The 15,528-nt window shown below is 38.0% G+C and overlaps 2 pseudogenes; both read left to right on the forward strand.

Moving 5' to 3' along the window:
• The first annotated feature begins 258 nt into the window (after positions 1-258).
• LOC139451042 (cysteine and tyrosine-rich protein 1-like) lies at positions 259-7,508 on the forward strand (annotated as a pseudogene).
• Positions 3,742-5,122, forward strand: LOC139450221 (piggyBac transposable element-derived protein 4-like; annotated as a pseudogene).
• Positions 7,509-15,528: the final 8,020 nt, after the last annotated feature.

Genomic DNA, 15,528 nt, shown 5'->3' on the forward strand with positions numbered 1-15,528 from the left:
ATTAAGGGCGTTTACCATCACAAAACATGTAACGGTTTCTGATCCGTTAAACTGATAAATTGGTTGCTATTAGCCGTCACTATCTGAGTGTCATTCTAGATCCGCGTCTGCCGGCATTGATTGTTTTACCTGTTGTGCTATTATGGCAGGACCCATTGCCTGCCCGTGGCTTACATGACGGCCAACCCGTGGATAGTCAATACACTTCCTCAACTACTATCCTACAGTCTTCAAACATCGACGGTCCAAACAGCTGCTATGGGTGGTGAACAAATATGATGTGTTATCCTTACCTTGGTAACATTTTGTAAGTATGAGTTAACAAGATATTGTTCATGCTGACTTCATGACACGCGGGTTTTCTTCTTCTAATTCTACCCTTAATGGTTAAATTTGACCTTTCCTAAGGTTGTTTTGTGGAACATGGCTAAGTCCATCAGGCAGCCGCCAAACGTCTATTACACACTTGTGTATATCCTAGTAATGGGAATGCGTGTTACCCAATATCTTTTTTAGTACCCTGTGTACACTATTTTCAGGGCATTATCGTTTGCAGAACCCTCGGTCCTGTTCAACTAGCCTCCTTCGTTAATGGCAGACATGACTGACAATGCCCTGAAAAATAGCGTTACTCTCAGTAAACACGTTTTGTCAACTTGTCATAACTGTTATTAATAGTCATAGATTCACGTGACTGCTTTTATGATACATATATGATTGATAATTTCATAATAGGGGTAGCCTAGCTGGTGATACCGATTCCCCACATGAGTACAATGTGTGAAGCTCATTTTTGGTGCCCCCCGCCGTAATATTGCTGGAGTATTGCGGTGTAAAACCATACTCACTAAATTTTATATCAGACCTGAATAACAACGCCCTGAAAAATAGAGATATCTTTTTGATTAATTTACGTTTGGTAATAGAACGTGAATAATTGTAGTATCACGTCCTGGTAAATAAGCTTATGCGCAGCCAAGCAACAACTACAAAAATGTATTCTATTTGCTATGTCGCTGTCAACAACATGTCTCGCGCTTTCATGACCACATCAGTCATACATTGTACACACCTCTTTAATATAATGTGTTCATTTGCAGCTTTTGCCTTTGAAGTATGCTCCGAGAAACAATTGGACGGGAGTTAGGAGACAAAGACCTGCCCTGACTCGTGCTGTGGCGGCACGTACATTAAGTACTGTTGTAGCTCCTCGAGGTGAGTCTTCAATATCTGGTGGAAATACATCTCGGCACTGTACTAAAGTATGGTCACACAAAGCATTAAGTGATGTTACTGGTGTACGTAGCATTTGGCCATGTACCTAATAAAGTATGGTCACATGCAGCTTTAAGCACAGTTATCATACCTCTATGTCAGAATGATGAGATCTGTTTAGTCCACGTGATCTTGATAAAATACTATGTCACCCGCCCTGGAGGGTAATAAATTTATCAGCGGGGGAATAAATCTCTTAAACTTTGCCACGAGCATGTCAGGGTGCACGTAGATTTCTGAGAGGTAGAATACATAAATGCCTCATACCCCACTTCAAAGCAAACAGACGCACGAGTCAAGTTAACCTCAGCTCAATCGTAGAGCTGTTTTCAATCAATTTTGTATTTGTCTTAATTCTTTTACAATGACACATAAAAATTGTAAGATGAATTCGTTGTACCTCTAGGTGTGTCTTTAATAGCTGGTGTAAAGAACACTCGGTCATGTACTAAACATATTATGGTCACACAGAAGTACTGTTGTTCCAGGCGAGTCTTTAAAGCTCTCAATGCTACTGTCGAACCAGTTCGACAGAGTTTGTCACTACAGTGTTGCTACTGTCTAACCAGTTCGACAGGCGAACACCCCAAAATAAAACTCGCAAACTAACTGCATACCAAGTTGGCTTTTCTCGTATCAATTAAATGACGGATGATATGCATAAATGCTAAGCTTGCTAAATATCACAACCTTAATTAGCTTATTTACCTCAAAAAGAAAATCCCGCGAGTTAAAAAAGTATCTACCCACTTTCTCGGCACATAGCCATCCGTAACGGCCATTGTTGACTCCAGGCGCTTCTCGTTGAGCGGAAGCCGTCCGGTATTTTCTTTTAGATGGAGTATTTTTTTTAATTTGATCCCAATTGTGTGTTCTTTCATGAACTAAAAACACTGGAGTACCTTAATTTCTAAAAATTAGCAACTTTAGGTTTAATTTAAGGTAAACAAAAACAACTTTGGTCGTCACATCATCGACTGGATAAAGCGGACACGATCATGGCAACGGTGGTAAACAAACAACTCTACCTGCATCGCGATGCTGTAATACCATAACTTCACATTTTTAATATGTAACTTAAGTTTCTAAATTCAAATGCATACATTTATCAGTCTTTTTAAAAATCGAATATTTAATGAATTCGTTAATGGTTTCATAAGAAAAACTTTCGCGAACATCGGCATTGACCAGCTGTTGATGAGCGTAGATGACACGTGTGGGCGTGACATAACTCGCGATTTGTTTTCTTTGAAAACATGACCACTAATAAGCTTATCACCGAGCTGATACATGAAAACAACTGATAAAACACAAAACCTGAACGCAATAGCTTCATGACTGAAGGATGCAATAACAAAATATGATGTAGATTAAAAATATATCGAAATACTTGCAATTGCATCGTACCTGCTGAAAGCGGACAGCCACGCCCCGAGCTAAAATGGATGGCTTCGAGAAAGTTCCGGAATTTTTTTCCCGCCAAAATAAAAGGAAATGACGTAATTATCTATTGTAAATTACTTTGCCTTCCGCCCAAAGGCAACACAACGTTTGAAGTTACATTATGGCTTCCACGATCGAAGATTTTCGGGAAAATTTCGGAAATTCGGACAGCGAGGGGGATGACGATTTTTTCGGGTTCGATTACGTGAATTTGGAAGAAGTGGACAATTTGGACATTGAAGACGGCGAAGAAGAAATTTTAGAGGACCCCTCAGTCGGAGCCAGCGAAACACCATGGCTAAGAGATTTTGTTGATCGATCGTGGCCAAGAAATATTTGTGAAAATGTCAGTGAGTTTGATGCCTTCTCACTTTTTTTCAGTGATGAAGTGTTTGCTTTACTTCTCACTGAAACCAACAGGTATGCGGCACAATTTATGGCTGATAATATGGACACGTTGAAAGTACATTCAGGTGCGAATAACTGGAAAAATGTTGACACCTCCGAAAAGAGGGCTTTCATTTCTATCTTGTTGGTGATGGGCCTGTCAAAAAAGCCATCTTATGAATCCTACTGGTCAAGTGACCCACTAATCGAATGTAAAGGGTTCAAAACCATCATGTCCAGGGATAGGTTTATACAGATCATGATGTTTTTTCATTTCAATGACAATGCCAAAGACTTCCCCAAAGAGGACCCAAGGCATGACAAATTATTCAAAATAAGACCTCTAATGACAATTCTTGTTTCAGGATGGCAGAGGCACTTTCAACCAGACAGGGAGGTATCTGTTGATGAAAGTATGATAGCATACAAGGGTCGAACAGGTTTGCTGCAATATATGCTAAATAAGCCACATAAGTGGGGATCAAGTCCTGGGGTCTGGCAGACAGCAGGACCGGGTACATGTGGAACTGGCAGGTTTATACAGGGAGACAGGAGGGAGGGAGACCGCATGGTTTGACGTCTGAGGTTGTTACATCATTGTGTCAACCACTGTATGGTAAGGGTCACCATGTGTACATGGACAATTTTTTCACTTCTCCCACTCTTTTCCAGGAATTATCTGACAACTAGACAGGTGCTTGTGGAACACTGAGGGCCTAGCGACTGGATGTACCGCATCCTGTCAAGGATGCCCGACCCAAGGCTGGTGATGATCCGCATTTATTTCGTGATAATGAATTCCTGTATATCACATGGACAGATAAAAGAAAAGTAAACATTTTGACCAGTGTTCACAATGGTTCTTGTTTTTTTAAAAGAGTAAGATCAAGGTCTGCACCAAACTACTTCAGGGAAGTAAGAAAACCAAAAGCAGTTCAGTTGTACAGTCAGCACATGGGAGGCGTGGACCTGGCAGACAAGCAACTGCAGTATTACACGGTGCTCCACAGGTGTTGTAAGTGGTGGAAAAAGGTATTTTTGTACCTCATGGAACTCTCTTTCAACAATGCACTTGTAATCTACAAAGCTGCACACCCAGGTAAGAGGGTCAATTCTGAAAAATTTAGATTGGTTATTGCAACCAAGTTCCTGGAGGGATACGAGCGAGTTGGAAGTGCAAGACCTGGGCGTCCTGCAGCCAACTTGGAGCGTCCTGCCAGACTTACAGCTCGCCATTTCCCCGGCATGACACAGGAAAAGACCCCAAGAGGTAAGATGTCATGCAACGATTGTGTAGTATGCTCAAACAGATCTGCAAGAAGGCATCAGACTGTTTTCATTTGCAAGAGCTGCAATGTTTACAAGTGTCCCGTTCCATGTTTCGAAAGGTACCATTCATTGGTAAATTATAGAATAACGTGCTACCCAGGTCTCCATGATTTAAAGATTGCACATATGTTTGTCCTGTTAAAATCTTAATCATGTTCATATTACTGTTTACTGTTATGGTTTTTGACGATTATTTTGTTTGCAAAAAAAAAATAACAAAATAATTGTGCCTATCAAATGTATATATATTTGTTGAAAATCGTTGTTATTTATTTATTTATTTATGGATGTTGTTTCATGGAAACATTAATTGATGATATAACTACGGTACATACTTGTTCTAATGCTCCCAATACTAGCATCACTGTCAAGACACATGCGTATGCTATGAAAGTAGCCGAACTAAATACATTATTATTATTATTATCATTATTATTATTATTATTATTATTATTTTAGACCACCTTCGTATAGCTGAAATATTAATGAGTCCATTGTTAAACACCAAACAAAAAATACATAATTTTTAATTGCTAAGAACTCAGGAAAAAACACATTAGGCAGGATGTTTTCCCATGTACTTTCCTCCAACAGAACAGAATATGCAACCAGAGAGGTATTTCAATTTATGGTGCAATTATATTTATACTTTTTGTCTGAAATTGTTCTCAATTCAGTCATAGTATAATAAGAGCAACACTCATAAAACACACTAAAATATCCCTTATATAATGTGGAACTGAAACTGAAATATATTTATTGAGTATTTTATTACCATATGATCATGCATATGCGAATATCTTATCACATTCAGGAAAGCATGAATGTTATTTTGAAATATTGTTTTTGTTACGCCCATTTTCGCGGACCTGCTGAGGAGGGTGGTCATTGCCTATCGACGAAATCTGTAAACGTATTGCGTTTGACACAATGATCATGGTAACAAAATCACCAGCATACCTCACAGTTACATGAATCATATCTATATTTAACTTAAAATAAAAGGCCACCAAAACTTCAAATGAAAGATACTGAGAAACTTGCCTGCTTCACGTTGACATCTACTACCGTCTCCGGGTCACGGGAGCATACAAGGTCAAATGGGTATTGATATTATGTGAATTAAATGGTCAATGGGCATGTGTTTATTCTGTCTGTGACAGACGAAATGTGTCAACATTTACTGTTATTTTTCCTCAACAAACGATATCAGCAGACTACCCCTGTCTGTGACATCACATTAGGTAACCTTTGCACTTCTGCTGTCAGATTTCGTGATTTCTATTTTCGTGTCACTCTTATCAAATTAAACTAAACATTACAAATGAAACACTCGTCGATTGCGAAGATCATCAACTATCCCTAAGTTGTACATAAAGGCAATGTATACTTTGTTGATATAAAAATAGCAATATTGTATGATGAGGTCGGACGAAGCGCGCCATGTTTGACTTTCGTTAGTCTGATTGCAATTACGACAGGGGATTTGTGTTTTGATATCGAAAATAATCAACCCAAACATTTGAAATTAGGGGTGGTGAATATTTATGAGTCAGTTATTTTAGTCAGATTTTATAACATGACACGTTGTAAAAAGCCTAATATTTCCATTTTAGCAATTGACTTGATGACCTCGAAAATTACGTTTTTATTTTGTCTAACCTTTGCATGATATATTTACTGAAATGGTTTATAATTTACCATCATGCTGTTGTTTCGCCATAAAAAAAATTGAATTTCGCCTCAGTTAAATTTCAGATGTTGGTGTCTTCTTGTTAAACAGTTGGTATTTCAAACATTGTCAGCAAAACATGTTTTTCTGTTAACTGGCCTATTTTTCCTGGTTCGTTTTTCAACATTGCTAAAACGTTTCCAAAACCATACTCATTCACTTGAATAAAACATTTTCTGATACATTTCCGGAACATTTCGCAATTATTTTTTTCACTACCTTACATTATCGTGTGCGCGCTCGCGCGCGTGCGTGCGTCCGTGCATCCGTGCGTCCGCGCGTCCGCGCGTCCGTGTATGTTTGTATGAATGATGGTTGATTGATAGATTCTAAGACTAACATAGAAAGATTGCGTAATAGTGAACAATTTAGTTGTGGACATTACATGATGTCACAGAGATATATCCAGGGTTAATTGTGCACAAGGGCGCGTATTCCCATACTCCATATTGTAAAAGTGAAATAAAATAAAATATTTGATCACATGTCATGTGATGATCCCAATTGATAGTCCACTCCTTGCAGAAGGACTGGTATGACGCAAATGTGCCCTCATTTCGTATCAGTTGCGATCGTTTCTTATGAGAGGCTCAACGTTGAGGTCGATACGTGTAGTCAGTGTGTTATATTCCCCTGACCTAACTTGTATCTTTAAACCTGTTCGATGACTGTTTCAGCACCGTCGACTTTCATTACTCATGGACCAAAGGAGCTATTATCGGCATCGTCGTTGGCGTAATCGGGTTGATCGGTCTCATCGTGGGAATCATCATCTGCTGTGTCTGCTGTTGTAGGTCATCACAAGGACAAAGAGGTCACGTAGTGCAACACCAACAGCAACTGACTGTAGTATCAGGTATGACAACCACTCACCATTGACTTTACCCAAACCAACTTTACCCACGAGTTCATGTGTCCTCGAAGTCTGATGGTATTGCTTATGCCATTGTACCCTAATGGAGTTGGTTATTGTTTTTTCAGCTAATGATCTTTTGCTTACTTTAGAAGTTGCATGGATGTAGTTGTAGTATTGCTTTCTACTGTTGCGAAAACAATATTCACTGGTTCCTTTGACGACTCCATACCTAAGTATCTCCCCGTTTCATGTACAGCAAACACAGCCTATACTCCTGTGTATGGCTACCCAGTTCAATCCACGCTAGGGGCATACCCGCCTGTAGCAACCTATGCTCAACCATCCTATCCTCCAGAGCAGCAGGGAACATATCAACAGGGTGGAGCATACCTGCCCCCACAAGGTGGAGTAAATCCACCCGAACGGAGTGCAGCATACCCTCCCCCACAAGGAGATGCCTCTCCCCCACCGTGTGAAGTCTGCTAGTCTCCAGCTTATGGTGAAAATTTATAATCAGCACCATAAACTAAATAAAGAGAAAAATCCCTTTCAAAATCCAATAGAAACCTCTTCATAAAGCAGAATCGGTTGTACACAAACACATGCAAAGGCATGCCATTGATCACATGTTTGATGTTTGATGAAACTAATGCTCTCAAATATCCCAAATGATGCCACACAATATCATCACTTAATTATCGCACGCTTCATTGCATAACAACAATATTTGTCTTCACAAAATACGGTGACAAATGATTCATTTTTGGTAACATTACTCTAGTGTATGAAGATTTGAAACCCATTATGTATGGTACTGAATGTTCCGACTTACAAAGGTAACTGAGGAGTTTGTTTCACAAAAAGACAAAAGCCATATTTATGATTACGAGTATTTGGCTTGTGTTTTTCATTAGTGTGTTTGTCCATATTCAGCAGTTCAAATCGACTACATTGTAACAAAACAAATCAATTTGAATTTTCAACAATAAATATATTTTTCTACATTATGACTTTCTTTCTTAAGACCTTTATGTGCAAATACACCCGGTCTTGAACGAATCCCACTTTATTTGCAAACAAAAGATTCTTAAACATTTACATTGTTCAATGACATAGAACCGTTAGCTTGATAAAAGTAGAAGCTTGAGTTTCTTTCACTTTAACGACTTGAACAAGTGTTCAAAAGGGGCATTTCCATCAAACTGCAATGGAACATAGTTGATCATTAGTCGTAAGGCCGTAGTGTCCTTTCCTGACATCATTCCTGGCCATGGAGTACCCGCCAGCTTGTTTGGTTCTTTGAGAATCAACCCTCACCCGAGAAGCAATAGACATCAGCAATCCTGACAGTCTTAGCAAAGAAATTCGGCACCTTAAACTCACGTTTATCACCCTCAGTGGATGAAAAACATTTAACAAAGCCAGGAAACCCAGAAAGAAGGTCCCATTTCCAAGTCCAAAGCAGCCCCATCACCCATCCTCGTCAGCATAACATACCAAGACCCTACCAGCCACCAGATCAGGAGTCTTCTCGCGAAAAACAACCAATGGATGTGACATTTACCCCCGACAAGACACTTGATTTTTACGCCGCTTTTAGCAATATTCCAGCAATATCACGTCGGGGTACACCAGAAATGGGCTTCACACATTGTACCCATGTCGGGAATCGAACCCGGGACTTCAGCATGACGAGCGAACGCTTTAACCATCGGGCTACCCGACCGCCCCTTAACCCTAGCGGATGTGTGTATGAGATCTCATGCAACTGTGGAGACAATTATATTGGAGACACTTCACGTCCCATTGCCACCAGAATAAAAGAACACAAGACCTCTGTTGAAAAAATCTGACATGAAACCTGCCCTTTCAGAACATCTCATCAAAAATACTAACCATCAATATTTGCTGACAACAAACTAAGGTTCTCCATATCAGTCACGGGTAATAGGAAATTATATTGGTATCTTTGTACATTAATCCTACCTTGTGTAAACATATCATCATATATTTATATAACATGCAGTTTACACGTTATGTGACTTGTACATTGGACCACAGTCCAGTCACATAACAGCGAAACTGACATTCATAAGAGTCTGAATGACACATTTTGATGTTTACACGGTTTTCACAAGGTTATATTCTTAAAATTATGTAAACAGCAATGGACTAATTGCACATTCCTGGGGGAATGTGTGAGTGAGGTTTTACGCCACTTGTAGCAATATTCCAGCAATACCACTGCTGGGGACACCCCAAATCGGCTTCACACATGTTGGGAATCGAACCTGGATCTTCAGCGTGACGAGCGAACGCTTTAACCACTAGGCTACCTGAACATCCTTCCTGGCGGAATCCCTATCGTGAATACATATGGATGCATGTTGTTTCTGACCATTTTGGACCAATTAAACTGGAACTCAGCGTTTAAGCACACATTAAGAGAAGTCAGTGAGTTTGCCTGTGTATGAACATTTACGAACCATCCTAGTGTTCAAAAAGAAAAAAATGCACATCAAGACTATCGTAGGATGGATGCGGTCTGTGTTAAGACTGAGAGTGACAATCTGTAGCATCTATGAATTGCCTCAGTATCTATTTGCCACATTTTTACAACCACCTTTTAATGATCGACCAAATGATCGATAATGACCACCACTTGTAATTTCCACAGGTTTATTAACATCTTTGACGTTTCGTTCTTGATGTAAATGTGTTGAGACTGAGTTACTGAGGTACTTCTTTAACAGACCTTTTCATGAATGAATTCTTTTTTATAAATATATTTGTTGGAAACAAACAAAATGGAATTGTGTAAAACATTCCTCAAGGTATAAAATAGCGATATAAAAATTAAAAGAACTGTCACAAGCTCCGACGTTCATACAGTTTGACCCTCACTCTATGAAGGTTCATACTCCAATAAACTCATACAATTTTTATGTATATATATATTAACTCTATATGCTTACTCGGTATCCACCTGTTACACAGTATAGAAGAAGTTGGTATCCATAAAAAGTGTGATGTATTTGGACTGGTAAGTTTTAGAGTGTGATGATACCTCAGATTCAAAGAACATAGTTTCGAATTAGCCTGTCGATACTGGATAAAAAACAGTCTAAGATTGTTTAAAGTTGACAGAAAATCTGACCCAAAAGATGACATTGTCTAGGTCGCAGAGAGATTTTTCAACTTTAATTTTCCCTGTACCTTGTCCATTATTCTTTCGAAAGTGATCCCAAATAGAAAGACATTGAACTTATTAAGTCCGTAAGAAGCAAAAGCAGTTATATGATTATGTTTCAGAGCCATTTTGACTTGCCAATATCCGCGAGCTAAATCAAGGGTAATAAACAATTGACAACCACTCTATGTCTATTCGGGACAAAGTATAGGCGCCTCGTAAAGCGATGTCATTTAACTTCCTAACATCAATAAAGAACCTGCAGGATCCATCTCTCTTGGTTACTAAACAAACAGGAGCAGGCCAAGGGCTTGCTACTTCTTGAGTCACCAAGTAACTTAAAAGGACATAAAATATTCATTCTGTAACATTTCTACGCCGCCCACCCAGGTTGAAGTGGCTTGACAATCAGAACACTCTTGGACTCAATTCAGTTCAAGAAATGTGTGCATGTATTCACGTGAAGAGTATCTACATGGCAAGTGCAGGAGTGTTATTGGGAATCATATACACTTATGGGTGATAAGGAGTGGTTTATAAGTGACTATACTACGGTTTTAACGCAGGAATTCGTGCAACAAGACTGGAACTTGGGTTTAATTTCCTATACTGTTCTGTCTGTTTAATGTCCATTCAAAATACAAATATTTTAGTGTGTGACATGTTTAATGTGACAGTGCATGTATCATTTAAAAAGGAAAGGATTTGATTAAATGTTAAATGATAATAATAATGGGCCGTATGTGCAGTTGTTTGGATCCGTTGGTTGTAGGTTAAAACTCAAGATCAGGGACCGATTGTAATCCGTTGTCTGTTTGCAAGCACCAAACCCGACATGTATATTCATTTGCGAAGATCGCTGCTCATGATATCAATCACTGGATTGTCTGTCCCAGATTCAATTATTTACAGACTGCCGTCCTATAGCTAGAATAATGCTGAGTGCAGTGTTAAACAACAAACAAACAGGCACGATTCCAGCTGTGGGATAGAATGGGTTTATTCCAATTCTGATTTTTTTCCTTTTCCAGTTTATGCATTCTTACAATGACATTATGCTCTGGGTTAACGCAGCCTGATCACAGCAAAAAAAGTGTAGGTTTCCGTCTTCCGGAAACCTTCCGGAAACCTTCCGGATACCTTCCCATTTTGGATCCGGCCCGGATACCTTCCGGAAACCTTCCGGAAACCTTCCAAAAAAAATGTCAAAATTTGAGGGGTGCATTTTGTTCACTTAAGTGTGAAACACATAAAAAAATTAACTTGAAAATACCAAGCAATTTGAAGGTTGTTGAAGGCATCTGGAAGGTTTCCGGAAGGTTTCCGGAAGGTATCCGGATGCAAATTTTCTTCATGACTTGCTTCTGGTAAATAATGTTAGCCTGTGCATTACAGGTACCTGTTGTAATATTCTGTGTTATTTTAATGGTAAATATCCTCCTTAAACATTTTTGGAGAAGAAAATTGTTCAATTTCATATTTTGTCCTTTTCGGATGTTAATGGTATTTAATGAACAAACATCAGTTCTTGTATAATGATATCCTTAAATTTCATGTCCAGACTTCCAGTTTGTACTGAGAAAAAGAAAAGGTTACAGGTACCTTTTGTAATATTCTGTGTTATTTTAATGGTAAATATCCTCCTCAAACTGAGATATGTGGGCATGCATTGTTCACAAGTTGTTTTGCGACATGGGTCCAATGTGTGAAGCTTATTGCTGGTGTCCGCCACCATGATATTGTTGCAATATTGCTAAAAGTGGCAAAACAGCATTCTCACTCAGAAAAAAATGGAAAGTCATTGGCTATGTGCTTTGGCATTTGGCCCTGGTGAGATTAACAGATTAGTTTGGAACGGTATCAGTACTTGTTATATCGGGACAGTGTAGTTTCATGGGAATATAAAACAGAATACAATTGTCCCAAATTGGTGCATAAGACTAATGGCATCCATAGAAAACACCTAAATAAAGTACAGAAAAAATATCAATGTCATTTGTCTACTAAGGTGGAACTACAACTTTTGTTAAGTATTTATAGTAGGAAAACATTCAGGGCATTAGTACATTTCATATTTGTTCAGCACCTATGTTATGGCTGATCAGTATTATATATCTTTATGCTAATGAAGCAAAACAAATCATGTTTTTGGAAAAAAATCTTATTTATTGATTATATGGCATTTCATTGGTACATATCACAAATTGAAATTTGATCAAGCAAGAAGAGGAACTAGCATAAAGTAACCAGTGGTGTTTGCAAGGCCTTACAGAACAGACGCTTCAATGCCATTTTCTAAATAAACAAATTAGTCAAATCTCAGAAGAATTTTATTGAAGAAGAATATCTAAAGTCAATTATGTTTCTGCAGTAAACCACAAAAGTCATTCAGATTTGTATGGTCAGCATCGGTGTACACAACCTGGACATAGTCACAGTGCTTTGGCATAAATTCATTCAGACTTCATTAGTGACATAATAAAACCACCTACAGTCACACTGATGTGGCATTACTCATTCAGAATCATCACTTTCTGAGGTGAATCTGTTGGTTGTTATCAGGAGTACTGTTCATCTTCCGGCGAGTCCCTTGTCTGAATTGTGTGAGCAAGATCTTCTTAAATGTAGCTGGTGTCAGATTGTGAAATCCAGGTACCTGAAACATTTCATAACATCTTTAGAAACTTGTTAGTCAAAAGTTATGAAACACACACATATTTACAAATGTTTAAAGTTGTTTTCTCAAACAGTGAGGTATTGACAATTTATCTTGCAACTGATATTTAACCAATCTTTGAACATGTAAATAAGCCATTGCAAACAGAAAAGTGTTCAGAAAATACAAAAATGTATCCGGTCTTCTAAAACAATACCACAAGGTTCACCTGAATTTTGCTTGAATGTTTGCATTACATCAAAATGTAAGGAAGGGTAAACAAGACTATGCAAAACTAAGTTACATAGGTTCTTATACATAAATACATAAATGCAACTATTCATAATTATCAAAACACATGTCATGTAAGTGATCTCAAAATACAACATAATGAGCGAGTGAGTTGATATAGTTTCATGCAGCTTGTTAGCAATATTCCAGCTATGGGCTTCACACATTGTACCCATGTGGTGAATTGAACCCGGGTTTCAGAGACTGTTTCACCCACTAGGCTACCCTTGCACACCAAATACAAAAGAAAGTATATTAGGAATTCAGACAATAGATATTCTCACCAAATTCATTAATTCATTAATGGAAGCTATATTGAAATTCAAATTTTGACAAATTAGGATGAGACTGTAGAAGCATTTATCTAAGTTATTATGGATATTAAATATCTACCGTTAATTGGTAGTCCATCATAGACAGTGATAAGAAATTCAACTGAAAAGTACAACCTGAACCATCAACTAAAAACTATGTATATTACATTAAAGGGGCCGGTCATGTATTACCGGTATGTTCTCATTCATTTTTGACACAACCCTCCCTGAAAGAAAATGCAAAGCACTTTATATTTTATTGTCCATTTTGTCAAAAGTCTCCCCTAGAGACTCTCACATTTTGGGGTGACCCTCCCTGTTTGTTCTGATCTGAATTCAAATATTCATGACTCATTATCATATTTTATCATTCATCCTATCTTTTTTGAAAATTAACTAAATGAAGATTAACAATAACATGCAAATCTGCCAAAATATTGGCCTGGCAAAGTTTAAATTAATCATAATTACTGTTATAAAGTTTTGGATCCATCGTCTGTTTCTAAATACAGTGAAACCCAACTTTGACTTGTGTGGCATTGTTGAATCATCTACCCAATGTTCTTTATGCATTGATATGCATCTGCACAGAGTGGTCAAAGTCTGTGTCTGACACATAGTGTGCTACAAGGGAGACATCAGTTTGTGTCTAGCCAAACTGTCTGATAATCTCAAGGGCTGCCTTGGTAGCATCAAGGGATGTAGCTAATCCTAAATAAACATAAAACAAGTGACATCATCTCTTCTACAGAACACATGATCAAAGCCTGCCCCACCTTTGATGTTTATTACCTTGCTACTCAAACTACAGCTAATTAGCAAAATGAACTCAATGTCAACTCATTGTGGACTAGGGATTAACAGGGCAATTAGTGTCGGGTGGGTATTAGTACTTGCAATTGTCTGTTAATTACTTAATTGAGTAGTGACGGCTTAGTCGGTTGTGCCTTTACAACTGCTATTCAACTTATCGAGGCAGTTTACTATGTAACATGCTTCTTGGGACCAAGGAAATGTATCTTGCTGGATAACAGTTTTTTTCTAATTTATCAGAGATCAGAAATAATAATAATGACGTTTTTGATGTGCATTTCTTTGTTGTGTTCACCAGGATGATGGTGATGGTGTTTGAATTATTAGACACTATTTATTCCAAAAGAGGAATAGGGTTGGTGAAGAGGCAAAGCTTATTTGAACAACATATATATTGATATACAGAAACTGTACAACAAACAGATTAACTGTATCTACAGTTGTAACTATCATGATGCAAATTTTCACTGAATCAAAGTCATATCTTTTCAAGACTCAGATCAGGTTGTTGTGATTGAAGGCCACATTAAACTTGCTAATTTCAAATCATTCATCCCACACTTATGATTTGGTTTGCTGTTTTATGCTGCACTCAAGCAATATTCCGGCTATATGTAAATAATCGAGTCTGGACCAGACAGTCCAGTGATTGACATCATGAGCATCGACCCACACAATTGGAATCAATGACATGCATCAACCAAGTCACCGAGCCTGATCGCCACCTGATGGCGTTAGTCAACTCTTTAGACGAGCATTGTCGCCCGTTACGGAAAGTATTGGGTTACAAATATCCCTTGTAAAACCTTTCAACATGTTCAAATGACACATCGAAAGGGCATTGTGAAAAATTGCACCATGTTAGGATTCTTAAATACAGTTTCAGCTTGACATTGAGTACTTTAAACTTTAAAGTGAAAAATACATTCACAACAAGTGAGCTGTGTCTGCCAATCAGTCGGTGAGTAAATTGGAGTAGGGGACTAATTTCGAAGGTAAACTTGTTTCAACGTTTAACAACTACATGCATTTGTGTTTGTATGAGACAATGTGTGTTTAATTCCATATATTTTACTTCAAAGCATGTTATCACAATAAATTGAGTCGGGTATAGGATAAGTTGGAGTAGAGGCTAATTTCTATTGTAAACTTGTTTTAACATTTCACAATTATTGGTCTTTGCAAGTTATCAATCCTAGTTTAATTTCATTTATTTTACCAAGGTAAATAAAAAATAAGGTG

Source organism: Haliotis cracherodii, unplaced genomic scaffold (assembly GCF_022045235.1).
Source record: "Haliotis cracherodii isolate W230 unplaced genomic scaffold, xgHalCrac1.p SCAF_8, whole genome shotgun sequence".
Lineage (NCBI taxonomy): Eukaryota > Metazoa > Mollusca > Gastropoda > Lepetellida > Haliotidae > Haliotis > Haliotis cracherodii.